The sequence below is a fragment of the Mus musculus genome, chromosome 7 (genome assembly GCF_000001635.26).
Source record: "Mus musculus strain C57BL/6J chromosome 7, GRCm38.p6 C57BL/6J".
Lineage (NCBI taxonomy): Eukaryota > Metazoa > Chordata > Mammalia > Rodentia > Muridae > Mus > Mus musculus.
In genome coordinates, this window is record NC_000073.6 from 34,522,209 (window position 1) to 34,546,883 (window position 24,675).

The 24,675-nt window shown below is 46.2% G+C and overlaps 1 long non-coding RNA gene across 1 annotated transcript; it reads right to left on the minus strand.

The window, feature by feature from the left end:
• Positions 1 to 227: 227 nt before the first annotated feature.
• Gm35297 lies at positions 228 to 23,990 on the minus strand. The gene is made up of 3 exons (XR_003946738.1): positions 23,796 to 23,990; positions 17,236 to 17,320; positions 228 to 324 (listed from the first exon to the last, which is right to left on the minus strand). It is a non-coding gene; the product is annotated as a predicted gene, 35297 (long non-coding RNA).
• Between the last annotated feature and the right edge of the window lie 685 nt (positions 23,991 to 24,675).

Here is a 24,675-nt window from a genome sequence, read left to right on the forward strand (position 1 = left end):
GAATGGAGTGAGCAGGAGAGGAAAGGAAGACAGTGAAGGTTTTCAAAGCTCCCTTAGAAACAAGCTTCCTTTGGTATGTGACTCAGACCTCAAGGCCAGGGTGCGGAGCCCAGCCTCGGAGGGCTGCCTTGGGCCTTTACACACAGATCCAGTGCATCTTCCAAGCAGCTGCTGATGGATGCCTGAGTGAACAGGAAGGGACCTCACAGGTCATGTACTGTGGGCTTGGCGGAAGTGATTGGATCCCGAGGGCTCTGACTTCATTTTGGTAGGTTGATTCCCGTCATGGCAGCCTGGTATGATGACGTTATTGAAAGGTGGGTCCTAGAGGAAGAAAGCCATAAGGATTCGCCCCAGGAAGATGTCCCTGTCCCTTCCCCATCCCTGTTTCCTGGTTGACATGGTGAGCCACAGTCCTGCACACCCCTCTGCTCAAATGCTCTGCCTTAAGAACAGAAAACCAGCTGGGGGCAGTGGTGGCACACACCTTTAATTCCAGCATCCAGGAGGCAGAGGCAGAGACAGGCGGGCTTCTGAGTTCGAGGTCTACTGAGTGAGCTTTAGGACAACCAGGGCTACCCAGAGAAATCCTGTCTCATAACCAAAACAAGACAAACAAAAACCACAGAGCCATCCAAAACATGGATTGAGATTTCTGTTTACAGCTAGTGATTTCTCTCCCTTTCAGCCATCTTCTCCCAGTTAATGAAAAAGTCTAATGATGGGCTGGAGAGATGGCTCAACGGTTAAGAGCACTGGCTGCTCTTCCAGAGAATCTGAGTCCAATTCTCAGCAACCACATGGTGGCTCACAACCATCTGTCATGGGATCTGATGTCCTCTTCTGGTGTGCCTGAAGACAGCTACAGTGTACTCATATAAATGAATTAAATCTTTAAATAAAGAAAAGTCAGGGGAGAGGGGATGGGATAGGGGATTTTCAGAGGGGAAACCAGGAAAGGGGATAACATTTGAAATGTAAATAAATAAAGTATCTAATAAAAAAAAAAGAGAAGAAAAGTAAAATGAATTTTGAACATTTATGTTGTGCCATGGGAGATAATGAAGAGACCCTAGCCCACAGGAGTATGAACATTTACGTTCATCCACATTGTGCCATGGGAGATGATGAAGAGACCCTAGCCCACAGGAGTGTGTGGCGTTGGCAGGCCTTGCCTTTCTTCCCCATTCCCTCTGCCTTGCTAAAAACCAGTAGTCACATTCCTAAAGCTGGCCTCCAAGGTCTTTTCCCTTATTTGGCCATTTCCTCCTCCTGAGGCTGACTACCTGGCTATCAAAGTATTGAAGTACAGCAATCAAAAGCCCCCTCTGGCTCACCTAATTATCATGCCCAATTAAATTAAGCACCTCATCCTAACTGGGGGTTCCCCCTTGCCCCTTTATAAGCCTCCATTTTCCTATGGGCCATGTTTGTTTTCCCTCTATCCAGAGGCAGTCCTTTGTCCCTCAGGGCAAATCTTCCCTCCCCCACCCCCCAACCACCACCCCTGCTTCCCTTCCCCTTAGCCCTCTCCTCTCTCCTGTCTTCTCTCTTACTCCTTGCCCTTTGTCCGTTGGGGGCGAATCAATCTCCTTTGTGCTGAGAACTCGGTTTCGTGGATCCAGAGCAGATACCTGTCCTTTCAGATACTAAAATAGGGGTAGAATGTTGCTTCCTTTATTTTATTAATTTAATTTTAGAGACAGGGTCTCACTCTGTAGACCAGGCTGGCCTCAAACTCAGGGAGATCTGCCTGCTTCTGTCTCATTAAAAGCATAAGTTTTCACATTGGCTTCATTTAATTTTCTGTGGGAGGAACTAGGCTGGGGATGTAGCTCTGAGATAGAATGCTAGCTTGGTATACCCAAAGTCCCAGGTTTAATCCACAGAACAACAAAACAGACAAATGTTGCTTTTTTCCGCCCCAGCCAAAGTGGTGCATAACTGTAATCCTAGCACTCTGGAGGTCTAGCCAGAAATTCAAGGCCACCGTTGGCTACATAGTGAGTCTAAAACCAAACCTGTTACAACACTGTAATTTATGCTATTTTGCAGATTGTCAGACTGAACTTGAGAGTGACTTGGGAGTTAGTTGACTTGGGAGTGCTAAGGCAGGGAAGCTAACTCTCAGGGCTGGGCAAGACAAAGCCCTCCCCTGAGTCCCCGAGCCTCTCAGATGGTCCTTTCAAATGCGGACTTCCTAGGCTACTGCACAGTCTCTGTCCTGATCCTTGTGGCTGCTCTCTTTCTTTGGCTCCAACTTTCTCTTGGTCAAGACATTTGCCATTTGAATGAGAAGCATCTTTGTCTTTGTATTAGTCAGGGTTCTCTAGAGTCACAGAACTTATGGATAGTCTCTAGATAATAAAGGAATTTATTGATGACTTACAGTCGGCAGCTCAATTCCCAACAATCGTTCAGTCACAGCTGTGAATGGAAGTCCAAGGATCTAGCAGTTACTCAGTCTCACGCAGCAAGCAGGCGAAGGAGCAGGAGCAAGAGCTAGACTCCCTTCTTCCAATGTCCTTATATTGTCTCCAGCAAAAGGTGTAGCCCAGATTAAAGGTGTGTTCCACCACACCTTTAATCCCAGATGAAAGGCATAGCCCAGATTAAAGGTGTGTTCCTTAACTCGGAGATTCAATCTTCTGGAATCCATAGCCACTATGGCTCAAGATCTTCAAACCAAGATCCAGATAAGGATCTCCAAGCCTCCAGATAAGGGTCACTGGTGAGCCTTCCAATTCCGGATTGTAGTTCATTCCAAATATTGTCAAGTTGACAACCAGGAATAGCCACTACAATCCACCCCTTGTCAACTTGACACAAATAATATCTCATGTTCACATGAAACAATAACAAGGTTGTAAATACGCCTAACATGATATAACTATCCCTCGTACAATCGCAAACGCATTAGTAAATTTACAATGGGCATTCATATTACTTTATAATCCTCGTTTCTGCAACTGGTTACGTGGCCTTAATTGGTATTTATAACTACCTTCCTCTACTACCCATTCTGTATTTCCTTCACCTTCAGCCAGCACCTCAGCAGGTCTTGGCTCTTTTCCTGGAGGATTGACCCATACCTTCATTCCTGATGGGTCTGCGTCCTTTGTCATCCTGCTTGGATTAGGCTGTTGTAGTTTCCCATTGACTTTAATCACAGGACATGGTAGTACTAAGAGACGCCCTAAGGGATCTCCTGCACTCCAGACATAATCTTGCTTACCACCATTGTGAAGAGGTAATCCAATTTCCCCATGGTAATCTGGATCTATCACCCCTCCTAACACTGTTATTCCTTTTTTAGCCTGTTGGTTTAAGGGCATTAGAAGCCCAAAATGACCAGGGGGAAGTCTGAGCTTCCAGTTCAATGAAATGTTTGTTGTAGCTCCTGGTAGGAGCACTCCCCTCTCTGGAGCCAAAACTTCTAAGCCAGCAGAACCTAGAGTTATGGGGACAGGAAGCAAAAATTTTCCTAGAGGGTCACTAGGAGTGATAGTAAGTGGAACTATTCCGTTTTCCACCCCTTGATTCCTGGACCCATGAATCCTGGCTATGGGTGAAACTGTACCATATATCGAGCGCTGATTCAAAGCATATACTGCCTTCTGAAGAACTCTGCCCCAGCCTTCCAAGCTGTTACCACCTAATTGGCGCTGTAACTGCGTCTTCAAAAGGCCATTCCATCTTTCTATCAGCCCAGCTGCTTCAGGATGATGGGGAATGTGGTAAGACCAGTGAATTCCATGATCGTGAGCCCACTGTCGTACTTCTCTGGCTGTGAAATGAGTTCCTTGGTCAGAAGCAATACTGTGTGGAATACCATGACGATAGATGAGGCATTCTGTCAGTCCGTGAATGGTGGTTTTAGCAGAGGCATTACGTGCAGGAAAGGCAAATCCATAACCAGAATAAGTATCTACTCCAGTAAGAACAAAACGCTGTCCTTTCCACGAAGGAAGTGGTCCAATGTAGTCAACCTGCCACCAGGTTGCTGGCTGGTCACCTCGAGGAATGGTGCCATATCTGGGGCTCAGTGTTGGTTTCTGCTGTTGGCAGATCTGGCAATCAGCAGCAGCTGTAGCCAGGTCAGCCTTGGTGAGTGGAAGCCCATGTTGCTGAGCCCAAGCATAACCTCCATCTCGACCACCATGGCCACTTTGTTCATGTGCCCATTGAGCAATGACAGGGATGGCTGGGGAGAGAGGCTGACTGTCCACAGAACGGGTCATCTTATCCACTTGATTATTGAACTCCTCCTCAGCTGAAGTCACCTTTTGGTGAGCATTTACATGGGACACAAATATCTTCACATCCTTTGCCCATTTGGAGAGATCTATCCACATATTTCTTCCCCAGATGTCTTTCTCACCAATTTTCCAATTGTTATCTTTCCAAGTCCCTGACCATCCAGCCAATCCATTGGCTACAGCCCATGAGTCAGTGAATAATCGTACATCTGGCCATTTCTTCTTGCAAACAAACTGTAATACCATGTGTACTGCACGAAGTTCTGCCCACTGTGAAGATTTCCCTTCACCTGTGTCTTTCAAGGTTGTCCCAGAAAGGGGTTGTAATGCTGCAGCTGTCCACTTCTGGGTGGTGCCTGTATAACGTGCAGAGCCATCAGTAAACCAGGCTCTAGTCTTCTCCTCTTCGGTCAGTTGATCATAGGGAACACCCCATGAGGCTATAGGCGCATGCTTGGCAGCAGATGGCATTGTAACAGGAGTAGAAACCATAGGCATTTGAGCAACTTCTTCATGTAACTTGCTTGTGCCTTCAGGACCTGCTCTGGCCCGATCACGTATATACCACTTCCATTTGATAATAGACTGCTGCTGTGCGCGTCCCACTTTATGACTTGCAGGGTCTGATAGTACCCAGCTCATGATGGGTAGTTCAGGTCGCATAGTAACTTGGTGTCCTATTGTCAAACGTTCAGTTTCCACTAAGGCCCAATAGCAGGCCAAGAGCTGTTTTTCAAAGGGAGAATAGTTGTCTGCAGATGATGGTAGAGCTTTGCTCCAAAATCCCAAAGGTCTTTTCTGTGATTCACCTATAGGGGCCTGCCAGAGGCTCCAAACAGCATCTCTATCAGTCACAGACACCTCAAGTACCATCGGGTCTGCTGGGTCATATGGTCCAAGTGGTAGAGCAGCCTGCACAGCAGCCTGGACCTGTTGAAGGGCCTTCTCCTGTTCCAGGCCCCACACAAAGCTAGCAGCTTTCCGAGTCACTTGGTAAATAGGCCTAAGTAACACACCCAAGTGAGGGATGTGTTGTCTCCAGAATCCAAATAGGCCCACTAAACGTTGTGCTTCTTTCTTGGTTGTAGGAGGGGCCAGGTGCAATAACTTATCTTTCACCTTAGAAGGAATATCTCTGCATGCCCCACACCACTGGACTCCTAAGAATTTCACTGAGGTAGATGGTCCTTGAATTTTGGTTGGATTTATTTCCCATCCTCTGATACGCATATGTGTTACCAATGAGTCCAAAGTGGTTGCTACTTCCTGCTCACTTGGTCCAATCAGCATAATGTCATCAATATAGTGCACCAATGTGATATTTTGTGGAAGATCCAAACGATCAAGATCCCTTCTAACTAAATTATGACACAGGGCAGGAGAGTTAATATATCCTTGAGGCAAAACTGTGAAGGTATACTGTTGGCCTTGCCAACTGAAAGCAAATTGCTTCTGGTGGTCCTTATGGACAGGTACTGAGAAGAAGGCATTTGCCAGATCAATAGCCGCATACCAGGTGCCAGGAGATGTGTTAATTTGCTCAAGTAAGGAAACTACATCTGGTACAGCAGCTGCAATTGGAGTTACTACCTGATTTAGTTTTCGGTAATCAACTGTCATTCTCCATGATCCATCTGTTTTCTGCACTGGCCAGATAGGAGAGTTAAATGGAGATGTGGTGGGAACCACCACCCCTGCATCTTTCAAGTCCTTGATAGTGGCAGTAATTTCTGCAATTCCTCCAGGAATACGATACTGTTTTTGATTCACTATTTTCTTTGGCAGAGGCAACTCTAAAGGCTTCCATTTGGCCTTTCCAACCATAATAGCCCTCACTCTACAGTTCAGGGAACCAATATGAGAATTCTGCCAATTTCTGAGTATATCTATCCCAATTATACATTCTGGAACTGGGGAAATCACCACAGGATGTGTCCGGGGACCTACTGGACCTACCGTGAGTCGGACATCAGTCAAAACTCCATTAATCACCTGCCCTCCATAAGCCCCTACTTTAACTGGAGGGCCACAATGTTTCTTGGGATCCCCTGGGATCAGTGTCAACTCAGAACCAGTATCCAGCAGACCCCGAAAAGTCTGATTATTTCCTTTTCCCCAGTGTACAGTTACCCTTGTAAAAGGCCGTAGGTCCCTCTGGGGAAGAACTGGAGAAAGGGTAACAGCAAAACCTTTGAGTGTCTTATCAAGATCCTTCCTCAGCGGAACCTGGCCACCCCTTCATTCAAGGGGTTCTGGATCTGCAAACTGTCTCAAGTCTGGAAATTGATTCACTGGCCGAGATTGCTGTTTACCACGATCTAATGTAGCCTTTCTTTCATTTGGCTGTTTACCACGATCTAATGTAGCCTTTCTTTCATTTGTTTGAGAATTTTTCTGCTTATACAGATCAAACAAATATGCAGTAGGCTTCCTATGTATTTCATTCCTGGAAACACCATGATTGGTTAGCCAGTACCAAAGGTCCAACCGAGTCATGCCATTATAAATTTCACCTCTCCTGTGCTGACCATTACTGGGTATGTTATTATAAACATTCTTTTGTCTACACTGTCCATTATAATAACTAGAATCACCTTGTCTCGGGCAATTCAATGCTGCCACCTGGCCCTTGTTACCTCGGAATCCAACTAAACCCAGTGAATTTAATTCATCTAATTGAGCAGAAGCATCTCCAATGCTAAGATCTGGCACAAGGAAAAGGGAAAGAACAAAACCCTTCAAATGTGCTGGTGCCCCTCTCACCAATTTGCGTCTTATAGAGCTGGTGAAAGGCATATCTTCTGGACCTTCCCATTGTGGACAATTATGCTTTACACAATATATCCACTCTAGCATTGCAATTTCCCTAAGTCTTAAAATCCCTTCATCAACACTAAGCCATGGAATATCAGGCATCTCCAAGTCATTTCCAGTAGGCCATCTTTTGATAAACACCTCAGCCAACCATTCAAACAAACTTTTGACACCTTTTTTAACTATGCGAGCTTCCGTATTAAACCTAGAATCTCTACTCAGAGGACCCATGTCAATAAACTCAGCCTGCTCTAGTTTTATGTTCCTTCCACCCTTATCCCACACCCTTAAAATCCATTCCCACACATATTCACCAGGTTTCTGCTTGAATGAATTAGCAAACTCATTAAGCTCCTTAGTAGTGTAGCGAATTTCCTCATGGACTACACTTTCTACCTCCCCTCTAGGAGCCTGTTTTGCTTTGAGTCTGGTTACAGGTCTAGAAGAAACTATTGGTGGGCCGTGAGCAGACTCTGCAAAATTAATTTCCTCATGTGGGGAAGGCATTATTTCAAGAGGTGGGGCTGAGGGTACTACTTCCTCAGGTGGGGCAAACCCTTGAGAATCTGAGGATTCAAAATTCTCAGCTTCAACATGGTCTTCCCACACATCCCCATCCCATGTTGTAGGATCCCATTCTTTGCCAATTAGAGCCCTTACTTTAACTGTCGACACACTCTGAGGCTGAGACTTGAATTTTCGCTGTAGTTCAGCCAACCTTACAATGAGAGTTTCTGTTTGATTTTCTGCAACTTGAGCTCTATTGCTACAAGAGAGAAGATTCTCCTCAAGGACACACTTAGCAACTTTTAGATCGTTTACTTGTGTCTGGAGCCTTTCGATTTTATCACACAACTCCTTCCTTTCATTCATCATTTTTTCCACAGATACTAAGAGCAGCCAGCCAGTAAAATCATTTTTCGATTTTTTCCCCATCTTGTAGAAAGCTTTGTGCACTGAATCACCTAATTCATTAAGAAAATCAAGGGCATTAGCTTCTTTAAGTTCGGAATATAGTTTCAACCATGGGTCTTCAAAATTCTCTGAGCTCCCAGGAGGGAGAGAATCTGGAGAGGTTTCAATAGTTGAAAGTGCTGGTGGATCAACAAGCCAATTCCAGAATTTTAAAAGATTCATCCTTGTACTTCTGTTACTCTAGAACCACTCCTGGTACCAACTTCTGTATTAGTCAGGGTTCTCTAGAGTCACAGAACTTATGGATAGTCTCTAGATAATAAAGGAATTTATTGATGACTTACAGTCGGCAGCTCAATTCCCAACAATCGTTCAGTCACAGCTGTGAATGGAAGTCCAAGGATCTAGCAGTTACTCAGTCTCACGCAGCAAGCAGGCGAAGGAGCAGGAGCAAGAGCTAGACTCCCTTCTTCCAATGTCCTTATATTGTCTCCAGCAAAAGGTGTAGCCCAGATTAAAGGTGTGTTCCACCACACCTTTAATCCCAGATGAAAGGCATAGCCCAGATTAAAGGTGTGTTCCTTAACTCGGAGATTCAATCTTCTGGAATCCATAGCCACTATGGCTCAAGATCTTCAAACCAAGATCCAGATAAGGATCTCCAAGCCTCCAGATAAGGGTCACTGGTGAGCCTTCCAATTCCGGATTGTAGTTCATTCCAAATATTGTCAAGTTGACAACCAGGAATAGCCACTACAGTCTTCCTGCCAGTTTTCTGGCCTTGAATTCATGATCCTCCTGCCTCAGCCTGCTGAGTACAGGATTACTTTTGTGTCATAAGTAAATAGATAGGCTCAAAAATTTTAAATACAAATTTACCCCTCTCCCCTGGTTTTTCTCTTCTCTTCCCTGGCCTTCTCTGCTACCATCTCTTCCATTCCATTCCTCCCTCCCTCCTCCCCCGCCTAGCCCAGGCTGCCCTGGAATTCACAAATCCTCCTGCTCCAGCCTCCCCAGCGACAGAATTACAGCTGTGTACCAACATGCTTGCCTTAGTCTATAAAACTTTTAAATGCACGAAAGGTTCGTGAGATTTGCTTTAAGATACTCTGACTTTTTGAAAGTAGTAGCAGCCCTATTTTGCCAAGGTGTCTATCCCCACAGAAAACCTCATGAAAACCTACTAAATTTCTCTAAAGTCAGCTTCTCCTGCAATACCCTCTGACTTCCTGCAAAGGTGTTAGACAAGCACACATCAGCCCTACAAATGATCCTGAGCTTAGAGGTGCTCATTACATTCAGTAAGACCGTGAGGGCTCGGACAGGCGTGTCCTCTCAGCAGCTTGGATAAGATGGAGTTAAGAGATCACTCTTACACAGGAAGGGGGCATCCAGTCAGTCAGTTAGTTCTGTGGCCTTAATTTCTCATTTTTAAGGGTTTGTTTATTTTTATTTTATTTGTATGAGCGTCTTCCCAGCATGTATGTCTGTGTACCACTTGCATGTCTGGTACCCAAGGAGGCCAGGAGAGGGCACGATATGCTCTGTAACTAGAGTTACAGATGACTATGAGCCAATATATGTGGGTCCTGGGAATCAAACTCGGATCCTCTGGAAGAACAACCAGTGCTCTTAACTGCTGAGTCATCACTCTAGCTTTGATCTTCATTTATTTATTCATGTATGTATGTATGTATGTATGTATGTATGCATGCATGTATGTATAGACAAGGTCTCATCACTACATAGCCCTGGTCATCCTGGAACTCACTGTGTGACCAGGTTGGCCTTGAACTCACAGAGTTCTGCCTGCCTCTTCTGGGATTAAAGATGTGTATCACCATGCCTGGCACATCTCCTTATTTTTTTTAACACCAATTTAAAAGTTAAGAGTTTTAACTTGGAGCTTGATCCCGGTCACTAATTCTTATTTACAGTCTTATTTAAGGTTACTATTGCTGTGAAGAGACACCATGACCACAGCAACTCTTATAAAGGAAAACATTTCGGTTAGTTTACAGTTTCAGAGGTTTAGTCCATTATCATCATGGCAGGGAACATGGCCATAAGCACACATGGTGCTGGAGAAGCAGCTGAGAGCTATACATCCTGATCCTCAAATGAGAGAGAGACAGGGAGGGAGACAAAGACAGAGACCGAGAGAAAGAGAGAGACTGGACTGTCCTCAAACTTAAAATTTCCTGCCTCAGTCTCCCAAGTGCTAGGGTTATAGATGTTTCCCTCCACAGCTTGCTTTAATTTAATAAAGAAATGTTTGGCTGACAGATCTTGGAGAAAGACAAGGATTGCCAAAGGCCACCAGAACACAAGAGAGAAATGAAAGAGGCTCTCTCTCTCTCTCTCTCTCTCTCTCTCTCCCCCCCCTCTCTCACACACACACACACTCTCTCTGAATGAGACAACCCCTTTCAGCCTGGATCTTGGACTTCTATTCTCCAGTTGGTGAGACAAAAAAATTCAAAAATTTAAAATATCTGTATTAAAGGGCTAGAGAGGTGGCTCAGTGGTTAAGAGTATGTGCTGCTCTTGAAGAGGACCTGAGTTCACTTCTCAGCACCCACTACAGGCAGTTAACTGCCTATAACACCAATTTCAGGACATTCATAGTTTCATGGCAGGGAAGGCACGGTAGTGGGGGGTGTTTTGGTCCATGGTGGTGGGAGCATACCCTAGCTGGTCACATCACAGTGACTGACCAGGATGCTGAGAGAACAAGACCAGAAGTAGAACCAGTTGCAACCTTCACCTTTGCCCCCAGGACAACTAAGCTCCATACCTCTAACTTCTTCAGTCTCACAAATGGCTCCAACAGCTGGGGACAAAGTGTTCAAATGTCTATGGGAGATGCTTCAGATTCAAACCAATACAGTGCCCACTCATGTTGGTCAATCTTAGTCGACAGCCTAGCTGAATCTAGAGTCAACTGCAAAGCCAGTCCTGGGGCACGCATGCCTGTGAAGGATTCTTGACCAGGTTATTTGATGTGAAGAGACTCATCCTAAACACGGGGGGACACTGTCCAGTGCCAGCCTAGACAAAATGAGGTGGAAAAGGAGCAGGAAGCTTTACTTTTGCCTGTTAGCTTTCACCCTTACCAGCAACTCCATCTTCCTTGTTGCTGCCACAGTTGCTGCTACATTTCTTCACTGACATTAGAGCCCAGCTTCTTTGGGCTTCAAATGTGGAGTGAGGAGCAGTGTCTCTCTGAGACTTCTCCAGGCCTTTAGCACTGTATCAGGACTGCTGAGGGATGTAACCCTGTGGACTGAGCATCCGCAGCGTCCTAAGTCTCTCAGTGTGAGAAGGCCAGTGTTGGACTCCCTAGACCATATTCTGTAAGGCAATTTAATACATCTCCTTCTAAATCTCTTCATTCTATTTGCTCTGTTCCTCTAGGGAGCCCTAACACAACACCCTAGGAAACAAATGCACCCTGGGCACGATGAGTCAAACCTATTAGTTACGATTTGACCTGCTTCCCAACACTGCTGGTAAAGAAGTGTCCTAAAAATAAAACCTATCTTTGGGCAAAGCTGGTGTTGGTCTATGTAACTTTCTGGCCATGAAAGATTTTTATTAGTAAAACCAAATGCATTGCAGACTAGATAAGTTTTGTCAAGGGCTTATTTTAAAATGCTTTTGGTGGGGTAGTAGAGGGAAAGATGGCTCAATGGTTAAGAGCACTGACTGCTCTTTCAGAGCACCCAGCATCTACATAGTGGACCACAACCATCTATAACTCCAGTCCCAGGAGATCTGACACCAATTCTGGCACTGCATGCACATGGGTGCACAGACATAAGCAAGCAACCCCTCCATACATGTGAAAATAATAATAAATGATATGTTCAAAAATACTTTAAAGGCCTTTTTGAATAAAATAAGCATCTCAGTGTATGTATACAGAAGACACCAGCACCAAAAGATATTCCTAAAGACAAATTATAATTTACTTAAATGGATGTTTACCATTTTGCCCCAAGCATAAATAAATTTAACTCTGTTTACTTCAGTGCTCTGCAGAGCTCCACAAAGCTGTTCCTTTAGAAATTTTAATCATGTCCTAATTTTCCAGTAAGACAGTTAAGGCATTTTAAACTAGGTGTTTTTTAAAAGATTGGTCCTATTAGTTATGTGTGCATACAAGTGTGTCTGTGTGAGAGGCGTTACACATGAGTGCAGTGCACACAGAAACCAAAAGGGGGCGTCAGATCCTCTGGAGCCGGAGTTACAGGCAGCTCTGGATGGCCTCACACCTGTGCTGGGAACAGAACTGGTCCTCTGCAAGGGCAGGAAGTGCTCTTGACCCGTGGGCCATCGCTCCAGTTCCAGGTGCTTCAGAATTCCTCATGCTTTCTTTTCTAGCCTCACATTTTATTAGCATTAATTCCAAAAATAACTCAATGATGCTAACAGAGTTTTGTCTTATTCTGTAGACTCAGAATACGGAGACTGTGAAAGGGGTGCAAGACTGGTCCAAAGGCATAAGGAATAAAAATTATGAAAGAAACACGATTCGGTGGCAGCTTTTCTGTCAAAGCTCAGACACACAGAGATGAAAGAGACAGAGTCTTTGTGTCTAATTACTGGCTACCCTCCTGAGCTGAGCTCTTTGGCATCCAATACTTCACAAAACAAGTCTCTTGGTCTTTCTTCTGTGGCTATTGCAGAATACCAGGCACTAGGTAATTTAAAGAAAGGAGTAAGCATGAGTTTGACATCTGCCAAGGGATCCCTTGCTACGTCATAGCGGGATGGAAGGCAAGTGAGCATAGGTCAGAGAGAGGGTCTGAGCAGGGGGAAGATTCTCACGATTAACTCACTCCCACATGTATCAACCCACTCCCAACAACAGAGCCCTTGGAACCCAGGCACCTCTTGAAAGTCCCACCTCTCACTTAACGCTTGCTGCAAGCAGTTGTGGTTCATCTTGAGCTACGTGTGTGTAGAGAATAACTCCTGGGAAAGTTCAGCCTAGTAGTTCCTATTGGAGGGTGGAGTCTGGGCCAGCAGAGTGGCTTGCCAAGTGGCTTCCTTGGACCAGTATCCTCCTTGGCAGCTCTTTAGATCTCTGCCCCTTGTATTTCAAACCCTGTGTGTTATGGAGTGAGTAATGGGAGCAGAGGCAAGCCTGCCCGATGAAGGGCCCACGCACCTCTAGCCCTGGCGCTCTTACTTCTCTCTAGAGAGGCCAGATGAGAATTCACAGCAAAGAACTGCTCAGTTGCTCCCTAGAGTTAGCTGCTGCTGCCGAGGGCTGCCTAGGCCGAGAAGGCGCGTTAGCTCTCCATCACCATGCAATGCCTGAGCAAAACAATTTAAAAGAGAAAGGATTTACTTTGGCTCACGGCTGTAGAATTCCAAACCACGGTCTTCTGGCTGCATTGCTGTGGGCCTGCAATGAAGCGGGGCGTAAAGTTGGAAAGGCATGGGGGAAGAACATTGCTCATCTCGAAGCAGCCAGGAAACAGGAACGGGGAAAGAGCAGAGATACATCCTCCCAACAGGTCCCTCTTCCCACCTCCTCCAATAATGTTATCAGATTATGGATCTGTCGGGGGTGGGTGGTTAGTTGATTGCCTCAGAGCTCTTGGGATCCGACCGGATCTTTCTGAGCTCGGATCCGTCAGCTTGGGATGTAACGTTCAGCGGATGAGCCTCGCAAACATCCGGATGCTTCAACTTTGAAAAAGAAAGGCCGCGAGCTTTGCAGAATGACATCTTTTAGTCTGCATGGTGGTTAATTTTCGTGCAAACTCGATTAGATTTAGAATTACGAAGTACTTGGGGGGACACACCTCTGGCATGTCTATAGGGCATTTCCAGAGAGACTTAACAGAGGGAGGAAGATCCAGCCTGAATTTGGGTGGGTGGGATCCAGGACTGAATAAAGAGGGGAAAATGAGAAAAAAGGCTCTCTCTCTCTCTCTCTCTCTCTCTCTCTCTCTCTCTCTCTCTCTCTCTCTCCCTCCCTCCCTCCTTACCCCCCTCTCTCCTCCCCTCCCCCTCCCCCTCTTCCTCTCTTTCTCTGCCTCCTGACTACAGATGCAGTGTGACCAGCTGCTTCCCACTGCTGCAGTGCCTGCCACGAAACTGTGTCCTCTTGGACTGTGAGCTCTTCCTTCCCCAAGTCCCTTGCCAAACACATCAATAAGATGTAACGAAAGGCCGGGCATGGTGGCGCACCCCTTTAATCCCAGCACTCAGGAGGCAGAGGCAGGCAGATTTCTGAGTTCGAGGCCAGCCTGGTCTACAAAGTGAGTTCCAGGACAGCAAAGGCTACACAGAGAAACCATCTTGAAAAACAAACAAACAAACAAAAAACAACAACAAAAAAAGATGTAACAAAAGAATGAGAAAAGTAATACAGCCTGTGAATGGAAACTTGGAAAACAGGAGTCCTAAAGGAGAAGATCTATGTAAGTGTGGGTTGGCTTAGAAAGCCAGACTACAAGTCTATTTCCTAGGCGAGAGGCCCTAAGCTGACTTTCAAAATTCTGGTAGCTAATTCCTAACCTATAAAATGGTAATGATGTCAGTGCTTGCTCTGAGGAGGTGCCACGTGTTTGGCAGTGAGACAGTGTCCCTGTAGTTGTATTTATATCTGAATGTGAGTCACAAGATGAACACCTATCAAGGGGTCTCCATTACTAGAAGAAAATGCCTTTGAAGCTCCATTAAAGACTGCTGGGTCACAAAGGATACAGCGGCTACTCATAGTCCTTGGTTAAGGCTACTAGAGAGCAGCCACTGTCATTTATCAGGGTGAACCTGAATAGTGTTACCTGCACCTTCAAGGACTCCTGGCATACAGCTGTGCTCAGGTCCCAGGAGGTCATATTCAAGAAGCTTGGTGCCTGCAGGGGGAGTTGGTGGTTGTCCCGGGAAAGACTGAGGGAGGAAAAACCTCCGGCTTGCAAATAAGCAGCCACATGTGAATGCAAAGCCAAAGCTAGCAAGCCAGGGACATTCCTAGCTAGAGCCCAGCTCAACTTGAGCTACGCTGGTACCCAGATGTGGTCCAGAGGCCCCATGCGCAGCCCCTCCTTGGGGATTAAGCGTTTGCACCGGTTCGGTTCCTCTGTGGCTCCTTGTGATGAGTCCTATGCGACCAGATGGCACTGAGCTGAGTCATCAAAGAAGGGTTCACTCCATACATGTCTAGTTTCGAGGAAATGCAGGGTAAGGCCAGACAGTGTAGCTCATACCTGTAATCTCACAACGCCAGAAGCTGAGACAGAAGGATTTGGAATATCAGTTGAGCCTGAACTACAGAGTTAAGTCTGAGGCCAGCCTGTGTGACAGACAGATCCTGTCTCAATAAATGGGGAGGGAGCAGTGGTTGATGGTTGCCCTTGCTGCTCTTGAAAAGGACTGGAGTTTCCCAGCTTCCTCACTGTGGCTCACAACCATCTGTAACTCTAGTTCCAGGGGACTTCACTCCCTCCTCTGACCTTCATGGGCATCAGACAAAACACCCATACACATGAAATAATAAATCAATCTTTAAAAAGGGAGAGAGAGAGAGATTAGAAAATAGGATAAATGCTTCTTAAAGTGAAATATATACAACTCTACCATAAATCCCTTGAGGTATTGATTTTTTTTTTCCCTTCAAGCCTCAGATGAGGCATGAATTTACTTCCACCAAGTAGCCAACATCATGAAATCACAGAGCAGGATGGTAGTTTTGGGAGTCAGGGACAAGGAAGAAATGGACAGTAACTAATCCCACAAAGTTTTGGTTTAACATGATGACTAAACACTAGAGATGTGTAGGTCTCACATAGGCCAGGCTAACCTCAAACTCACCTCACTGTCTCCATTGACCTTGAACTTCCCTTGCTCCTGCCCCCAGCTCCCAAGTGCTGGGATTACAGGTGTGTGTGTGCCCCCACAGCCTGGTTTATGTAGTGCTGGGGACTACACCCAGGACTCTGTGTGCTAGGCAAGTACTTGAAACACTGAGCTATATCCCCCAGCTCTAAGATAATGTCTTTTGGATGCTCATGTTGTGGGACAGTGTGTCCTGAAAGATCGTACAAACAGCAGAGGCCAACCTCAGTCAGCAAGGAGTTGGTTATGCTGGCGAATTTGTGAGACATCCCGTGAACTTGGAGAACAAAAGTGAGGTAGCTTTCCCCCATCCAAACACCTTCGTTTTGCTTTTTTTATATAGTTATTTAGATGATATCCGCACCGCCCACCCCACCCCCTCAAATGGAGTGGGCTCTTTGTTGGCCAGTGCAGAGCTCTACACTCTGCCTGCCTGCTTCCGCCGGCTTGTCTTGCTCACTAATTAGAGAGCTGCCGCCTGATTCACCTTGTTAATTAGAGGGACTTGAACACGGAGGCCTCCGGGCAGTGAGCGAGGGAGCCTCGCACCAGTGCCCCGAGAACGAGGCCGTCTGTGAACTCATTCTTCTCATCTCCCTTCTATTTTTCATTTGAAATGAATAAATCATTGAGATTTTCCTTGCGGAGTGAGAACGCAAGAATTCACATCTTTGTAAGATGTAAATTACATGTGATCAATAGGAGAGGCTGGCACGCGTGTGGTACTTACATGCTTTTTCTAATTCCCTTCTTGTTGGTGTTTGGAAAATGGCCTGGAATGTGTGTCTCCTCTCCTGTGAACCCGTGCCCTTCATCTGCCCAGAGAGGGTGGGTGCCTGCAGTTGTATGCAAGCTGCTGGAAACTGGTCCAGTGGCCTGCTGTTCACTAGCACACTGGACGTTGGGGGGAGGGGGAGAAGGGTGGTACACACCAGTAATCCCAGCACTGGGAAGGCAGAGGCAGGTGGGTCTCTATGAGTTCAAGGCCAGCCTGGTCTACATAGTGAGTTCCAGGACAATCAGGGCTACACAGTGAGACCCTCAAAGAAAGAAAGAAAGAGAGAGAGAGAGAGAGAGAGAGAGAGAGAGAGAGAGAGAGAGAGAGAGAAAGAAAGAAAAGAAAGAAAGACAAAGCAAAACAACAACAACAAAAAACCAAACAAGACATACTTTTCAGAAGGGGACACTTGAGGACATGAGGCCTCAGGAGGACATTTGTTGGCAATCAGGGCTACACAGTGAGACCCTCAAAGAAAGAAAGAAAGAAAGAAAGAAAGAAAGAAAGAAAGAAAGAAAGAAAGAAAGGAAGGAAGGAAGGAAGGAAGGAAGAAAGAAAGACAAAGCAAAACAACAACAAAAAAAAAAAAAAAAAAACCCAAACAAGACGTACTTTTCAGAAGGGGACACTTGAGGACGTGAGGTCTCAAGAGGACATTTGTTGGCCTACTCCTGCTCTTCAGCATCCTTCAACGGCCCTGGAAAGCAAAGATAGTTTCAATCTAGACACCATCCTCCATCCCCACCCCAAATGTCTCGCTATGAAGCCCAGGATGTCCTCTCATTCATTATATAGGCCAAGCTGACCCTGAAGTTGTGATCCTCCTGCCTCAGCCTCTAGAGTGTTAAGGTGTGCGTGTACTACTTCACCTGGGTAAGATACCTTCCTTCATTAAAGTTGAAGCTCTAAGAATAGCATGCGACTTTAAGAAAAACTGATATAGGAGCTGGTTCAGTGGTTAACAGTACACATTGCTTTCCCAGAGGCCCCGAGTTCCGTTCCCAGCATCCACATCAGGCAGCTCACAGCTCCGGGGTGATCTGATGTTGTGGGCCTCTGACCTATACAGGTATGCACACACCACCATCCGGCTCCACCCATACACTGAATTTAAAAGAAAAACTAGGACTCTAGGTGGTTAATAATAGCACTTGCTGCTTTTCTAGAGGACTTAAATTTAGTTCCCAGGTGGCTCAGTACTGCCTGTAACTTCACCTTCAAGGGGATACAGTGCCCTCTACTGGACTCTGCAGGCACTGCCCACATAAATGCACATACATACAGATAGACAAACACACAAAAAAATTTTAAATTTTTTTAAAAAATACAATTATTTAAGAAGACATCTTCTTGAGCTTGCTCAGACTATAAAGTCTACCACAGATGCAGATGTGCCTGTAAGGAGTGTGTTTTCTTCAGATGCAGATGTGCCTGTAAAGAGTGTGTTTCTTCAGATGCAGATGTGCCTGTAAGGAGTGTGTTTTCTTCAGATGCAGATGTGCCTGTAAGGAGTGTGTTTTCTTGCCTTTCTCCTGCACAGGGCATTGTGGATGTTCTTTTCAGTGGCGTCTCTCTACTTACTCCATCAAAAGGAAATATTGCCGAGAAGGAAGAGTGATTCTTCACAGGTGGAAAAGAGGGTGCAAGTGTGGTCTCCCCATATTAAAAAGCCAAAGGGCTTCTGCTAACAGAGTACTTAAATAACCTCACTAACAGGCTTGAGGCAAGTTACTGTGTCTCTCCTATAGCATTTCTGGTGCTTTCACATACATCCTTGCCAAGATTTTGACAAGACACATGCAAAAGATATCTTTCATAGACCTATGTCTATGATGTCTATGTCTGTGTATTGCATGTATATTGTATATGTATTGTATGTGTATATGTATGTGTATTGTGTGTGTGCGCACATACATATTCTGGAGAAAATGCTGAGGCTGATTTCTAGAATGTTCTTTGCATCCTTGGGAACATCTGACTTGGTACCCCTGAGCTTGCCTTCTATGTACATTTACTGCATCCACAACACAGTCCAACCCCGAGGGAGAGCACCAAGAGCATTTCTGGCCTTGGGACCCATTTGCAGATGCTGGAAGCCAGAGAAGCAGAGTACAGTGTGGCAAGGGCTTGGAGGCCACGGTGACTGCAGTAGAGCAGGCAGGCATTCAAGCATCAGGGGAAGGGCGGGGGTGGGGTGTGCAGACCAGCTGGAAGAGAATATTTCTACTGTTTATAGAAAGCTATAGAAATATCAAGTGCCTTTCAGGCTGAGATCATCTTGGGAAGGCCAGAGACTGGGCAAGAGGGAGGCAGATGGCTGCCACAGTGCAGAGAGTGAGGGGGGTAGTGGGGGGAATCCATAGCTCCTGGAGAGCTGACCTGCCAGCCTTGAAAGGTGAGTTGGGCGTGTTTCTCAATGTAGTTTACTTAGTGTGTACCTGCTGTGAGCCTCCAGCCTGGGGAAGGCAGACTTCTGGCTCAGCAGGAGCCAGGCAGGTCTGCAGGGCACTTGGGAGGGTGCGATGCTGTACTGGGTGGGTTTCTTTGACACATTTTTCTCGGCATTCAGCCCTGCATCAGGAATGGAGTCAAGGGGGAAAGCAATAGATACTGGCTCGAGTCTCGCAGGCAAAAATTGCTGTTTCTGCTACAACTACAGCTTGTGTGGACTTCAGAATTTCAAGTTTAATTAATATATGCTTCCCAAGTGCTGAGTTTTCAGACGCGTGGTGCCACTTCCACCTTTATGCCTTTCTTTTCTTTTCTTTTCTTTTCTTTCCTTTTCTTTCTTTCCTTTTTTCCTTTCTTTTTTGTTTTGGGAGACAGGGTTTCTCTGTATAGCCCTGGCTGTCCTGGAACTCACTCTGTAGACCAGGCTGGTCTCGAACTCAGAAATCTGCCTGCCTCTGCCTCCCAAGTGATGGGATTAAAGGCATGCGCCACCACTGCCTGGCTCTTTATGCCATTTTTAATTGGCACATGATACATAGAATGAGATGTCCTGAGATGTTTTGATATGCACGTGCATTGCATAATGAGCAGATCAGGGTCATTGGCATATATATCATTTCAAATATTTGTCCTTTTTCTGCAATAAGAATGTTCAAATTTCTCTTAAGAGTTCATTTAAAACACACATTAGGAACTGGCTGGCTAGCTTAGTTGTATAGAGCTTGGTCTAATAAAATACAGATGAGGGCTGGACCGTGATGGTTCAGTTCCTGGCACTCACATGATGACTCATCACCCTCTGTAACTCGAGTTCCAGGAGAATCTGGTGCCCTCTTCTGGCCTCTCAAGGCACTGCACACACACGGTGCCCAGCCACTCATGCAGCAAATGCTCAGACACATAAAATAACAAATGAATCTTTAAAGAAACACACACCGTGTTACTGTTAGCCATTGCCTCCCTACTGAAATACACAACACCAGGAAACCTTAATCAGGGTCCACACAGCTGGCTCAGTTTAGGTAGCACTGAGCCCCTGTCCTTTGCCAGAGTCACCATGAATAACGGAAGGAGGGGTTCAAGATGGCAAAATGACTTAGCGAGAATCCTGCAGAGACAATTTAATATACTTGCAAAGCCATAGAAGATGTGCTGGCTAGTTTCCTACCAAATTCACTAAAGTCATCTGAGAGGAAGGAACCTCAATTGAGAAAATGCCTCCGTAAGATCAGGCTGTAGGCATGCCTGTAAGGTATTTTCTTAATTAGTGATTGGTGGGGGAGGCCCAGCCCATTGTGGGTGGTACCATCTTTGGCCTGGTGTCCTGGGTTCTATAAGAAAGCAGGCTGAGCAAGCCAGAGGGAGCAAGCCAGTAAGCAGCACTCCTCCATGGCCTCCAGGTTCCTGCCCTGTTTGAGTTCCTGTCCTGACTTCCTTCAGTGATAGCCTTCAGATGTGAAAGCGTAAGCCAAATGAGCTCTTTGGTTTTGGTCAATCATGGATGTTTCACCACAGCAGGAGTAACTTTGACTCAGATGAGGATGCTCTGTTAAGTATAAAAGCCACCGTGAGACAGGAATGTCACCCGGGAGGCAGCTCTGGCACTGGGCTTTACAGAACAAAGGGGAAATTGGGCTCTGGTGATGGGGAAGATTTTCCAGACAAGTAGCATCCACTAAGAGCAAGGGGTTGGCTGGGAATGTGCTTCTCATGACTCAGGTTTTCAAGGACCCCTTAAGGATAAATCAGGGCAGGAGTCTGGGGGTATTTACACTAGAGCTCAGGGCCCAGAGGACTGGGGACTCAGGGCAGAGTAAAATAGGATCAGATCTAGATTTATAAAGGTTCCTGCCCAGTGCTCCTGTGATTTTTTTTCCCTATTATGTATTAGGACAGCAAAGTTGGGTCTTTGTTATTGTACAGACAAGAGTTATGCTGTATTGAACCAGACCAGACCAGCAGAGGACTAGGAGGCAAGGTCTGTCAATCAGGGCTGGAGCGACAAATGAGAGGAGCACCTGGGAGGTGTCTCCAGATGTGGAAGCAGGGGGGTAGGAAGAATCTCCTCCCTTCTAATTGCAGGGCAGCATGGCATCCTGCTTCACAGGAGCTGGGTGAGACTCCCTGCGTCACAGCTTCCAGCTTGAGAGCTGTGGAGATGAGACTAGGTACGGACCCCACCCACCATCCACGGGTGCTGGATTCCACAATAAGCCGCACTCAGCAACACACACTCCTGCTTTGAAGTAGATTGTGAACTGTCCAGCACAAGCTGTCACATCTCCATCAAGTGTATACAGTGTGTTCTTTCTGCTTTAAAAACAAAATACAATGTATCCTTATTTTGGGAAAAGCTGTACCTCGCCCCCAGGGTATTCGAAGCAGGGTGCTTTCCAATGTAGGAATCTCAGGGAGGGCTGTAGAAAATGATCCACCTTCCTCTGCTCAAACAAGTCAAGTCCTGTATTTGGCATACCCATTCCTCATTGCTGTGGGGTTCAACAACTTTGTCATCTCTTCCTGGGAAAGAACAAAAGAGGGACAGATGCTAGCTGGCCTCCACAGATGTGGATCAACAGTCACTGGGCGCTGCCACTCTTGGGGTTAAAAAAGATGCTTGCGTTTGACTCTTGCTCCCTGGATTCTTTCAGCCGTTGTGTGCTATACTTTGAGTATATGTGTGCTGGGCACTGACACAGGCTTTCACAGCCCTGGTACAGGAGAGAAGTTTCCCAGAAAGGCCATGGTGTGGTATTTGAGCTGAAGCCCATGTCTCCCTACATCTAGAGAAGGCCCCCGTGGCACACTTTGTACCTGTGGCAGTGATTTAAAAATAAATAAATGAAGACCTGGAAGAAAGCTGCTACAGCACACACACAACATAAACCCAGTAAGGAAATAGCAAAGGGGGGAGGGCTGGCAAGATGGCTAAGTGGGTAAAGCGCTTGCCCGGGAAGCTGGAAACCTGTGATCCATCCCTGGAATCCACGAATACTAAAATAGACCCATTCTCACAGCACACGGTGATAAAAGTCACGTGACCATTCTCAGAAGAGCTTGGCTGCACCGGCTATGCCTGGGAGATCAGGAAAGTGACAATGCAGAGCCCATTACATGCTCTTCCTCCTCAGCCACCAGCTGCCACCAGGAGCATGGCTGAGGTCTCTCTGTGCAACCGTGTGGAGTGTAGTTCCAGACTGTTCCTGGAAAGGCAGGAAGCTGGGAATACCAAGCTTTAGGCTACCAGAGTGGTCGCTGTGGGTAAGTGCAGGGATGGGGACCCTGGAGGAGGGGTGGGCTGGGCAGCTGAGTCTGTCGGCAATGAGCGGGGCTTGCATCCACTGAGGGGCAGTTTGACTGGCACAAGCGTGGGGAGGTTTTGGAAGCAAGTGACACAGTGACAATTAGAGAGGACAACCCATCTGAGGGGAGCACGGAGCAGAGGCAGAAATATAAGAGGGTCTCTTTCTCTCTCTTTCTCCAATATTCTTCATATTTTATGTGTATGGATATTTTGCTTCAATGCATGTGTGTTTATGTTCCATGTGAATGTGTGGTATTCAGGGAGGTCAGAGAGGCCCGATCCTCCCCTGGAAATGAAGGTAAAAGATGGTTGTTAGCTGCCATGTGGGTGCTGGGAATTGAACCTGGGTACTCTTAACTGCTGAGTCATCTCTTCAGGACCAAATGTGTGTGTGTGTGGTGTGTGTGCATATATGTGTGTGTATGTGTGGTGTGCATATATGTGTGTATGATGGTGTGCATATGTATGTGTATCTATTATTTCTTTGGATGTATGTATGTATCTATGTTATTATGTGTGTTTGTGTGTATATGTATGTCTGTGTGTTTGTGTGTCTGTGTGTGTATGATATATGTATGGTTTGTGTGTGTGTGTGTGTATGGTTTGTAAGTGTTAATGTATGTGTATGTATATGTGTGTCTGTGTTTGTGTGCATATGTATTTTTGTGTATGTCTATGTGTGTATCTTGTGTATGTGTGTGTCTGTGTGTATGTGTATTTGTGTGTCTGTGGGTGTCTGTTTGTGTATTTTAAGACAGCACACACAGCTGAGTTTGAGTCTCATATAAACTACACAGTGAGGCTTGTCTTTAAAAAGTTCTTAAGTCAGCCAACAAATATTATAAACGCCTGATCAATAATAGTGTTTAAGGATACAACCATTCTCAGGACACAAAAGTGTCCATCTTTGGAAAATAAACATTATAAAATAAAAGCAACTTTTGATATTAAAGCATGTTGATAAAAAGAAACACTTTCTGAAGAAAGACATGACAGTGATATCATAGAGAACAAAGGGTCTCGAGCTGGTCACGACTATAATGATTTGTAGTGAAGTCTAAAGGACCCAGCTGAGAAGACATGGGGAACAGTGTGCCTGTGCAAAGGCTCCGAGGTGGGTGTTCAGAGCAGAGGGAGGACACTGCACACCTGAAGCAACAAGAGGAAGGAGTTAGGTGAGAAACAACAAAGAGAAAGGAGGTATGTTACAGGGCTACTGGGTCATCACAGAGGGCGCAGTGTGAGGCACGGAGAGGGTGACAGTGAGTCCGGTTGCTGCGGCTGGTCAGGATCAGCAATGATTGCCACCATGCAAGCAAAGGACGTGCTGAGGGGTGCCAGTCAAGTTCCCAGGGTTGCTGCACCACAGCGGTGATGTAACGTGTTATATTAAATAGACTAGAAACTTGATAATTACCTAGCATCCGTTCACAGGTGATGTGTTCTATCCGGCGTGTGGTTAGCAGATACTCCATGCTTGTTGTAGGGCTCTACCAATTAATTAGCTGTTTTGATTGGGCCATAGAAACATTCTTCCAGTGCGGATAGGCTTTTTCACAAATCATCTCATTACTTTAATAGGGCTTTCAGTGTGTGTGTGTGGGGGGGGGGGGAGTGCCCGTGTACGTGCGTGCTTTCCATGCAAATGTAAGAGGCCAGGGTCGAAGGGTCTCTTTCTCTGGCCCTCACCAAGTACCTCTGGAGGGTTGGTATGAAGAAGGGAGATTGTATGGTGGCTCCTGGTACAGTTCTTCTGCTGGCCACAATGGACAGGCACAGTCATGGTTTCCTCTGGTAAAGGCGACTGTTACATGGCTCAGGCTGGTAGCCTGACCCTTGGTGTGTAGGAGATGCCAGCCATGTCTTCCTGTGCACGCCCCAGGTGTCCTGGGAAAAAATGGAATTTGAAGAAGTAATGAGTCAAAGAGTGTGCTGTGGGGTCTGCTCACCAATCCATGGATGGGGATCGTGGCCGGAAAGCCAGGGTATCCTATGCCTGCAGAAAGGCTGCCTAGAAAGAGCCGGAGCCTAAATTAGCTACTTTTCTGTGGCTGTGATAAAACCATAACCAGCAGCAGCTTAAGGGAGGAAAGAGTTTATTTTGGCGGACTGTTCATGAAGGCTAGACTTCATAATGGCAAGGAATGCAAGACCACAAGCAGCTGGAACAGGAAGCGGGTTGATCCGTGCGCAGGAAGCAGAGAGCGTCCCAGCAGGAAGTGGGGCGAGGCTGTAGCTCCTCAAAGCCACACCCAGTGACGAACTTCCTCCAGCAAGGCCCCACCTCCTAAAGGCTC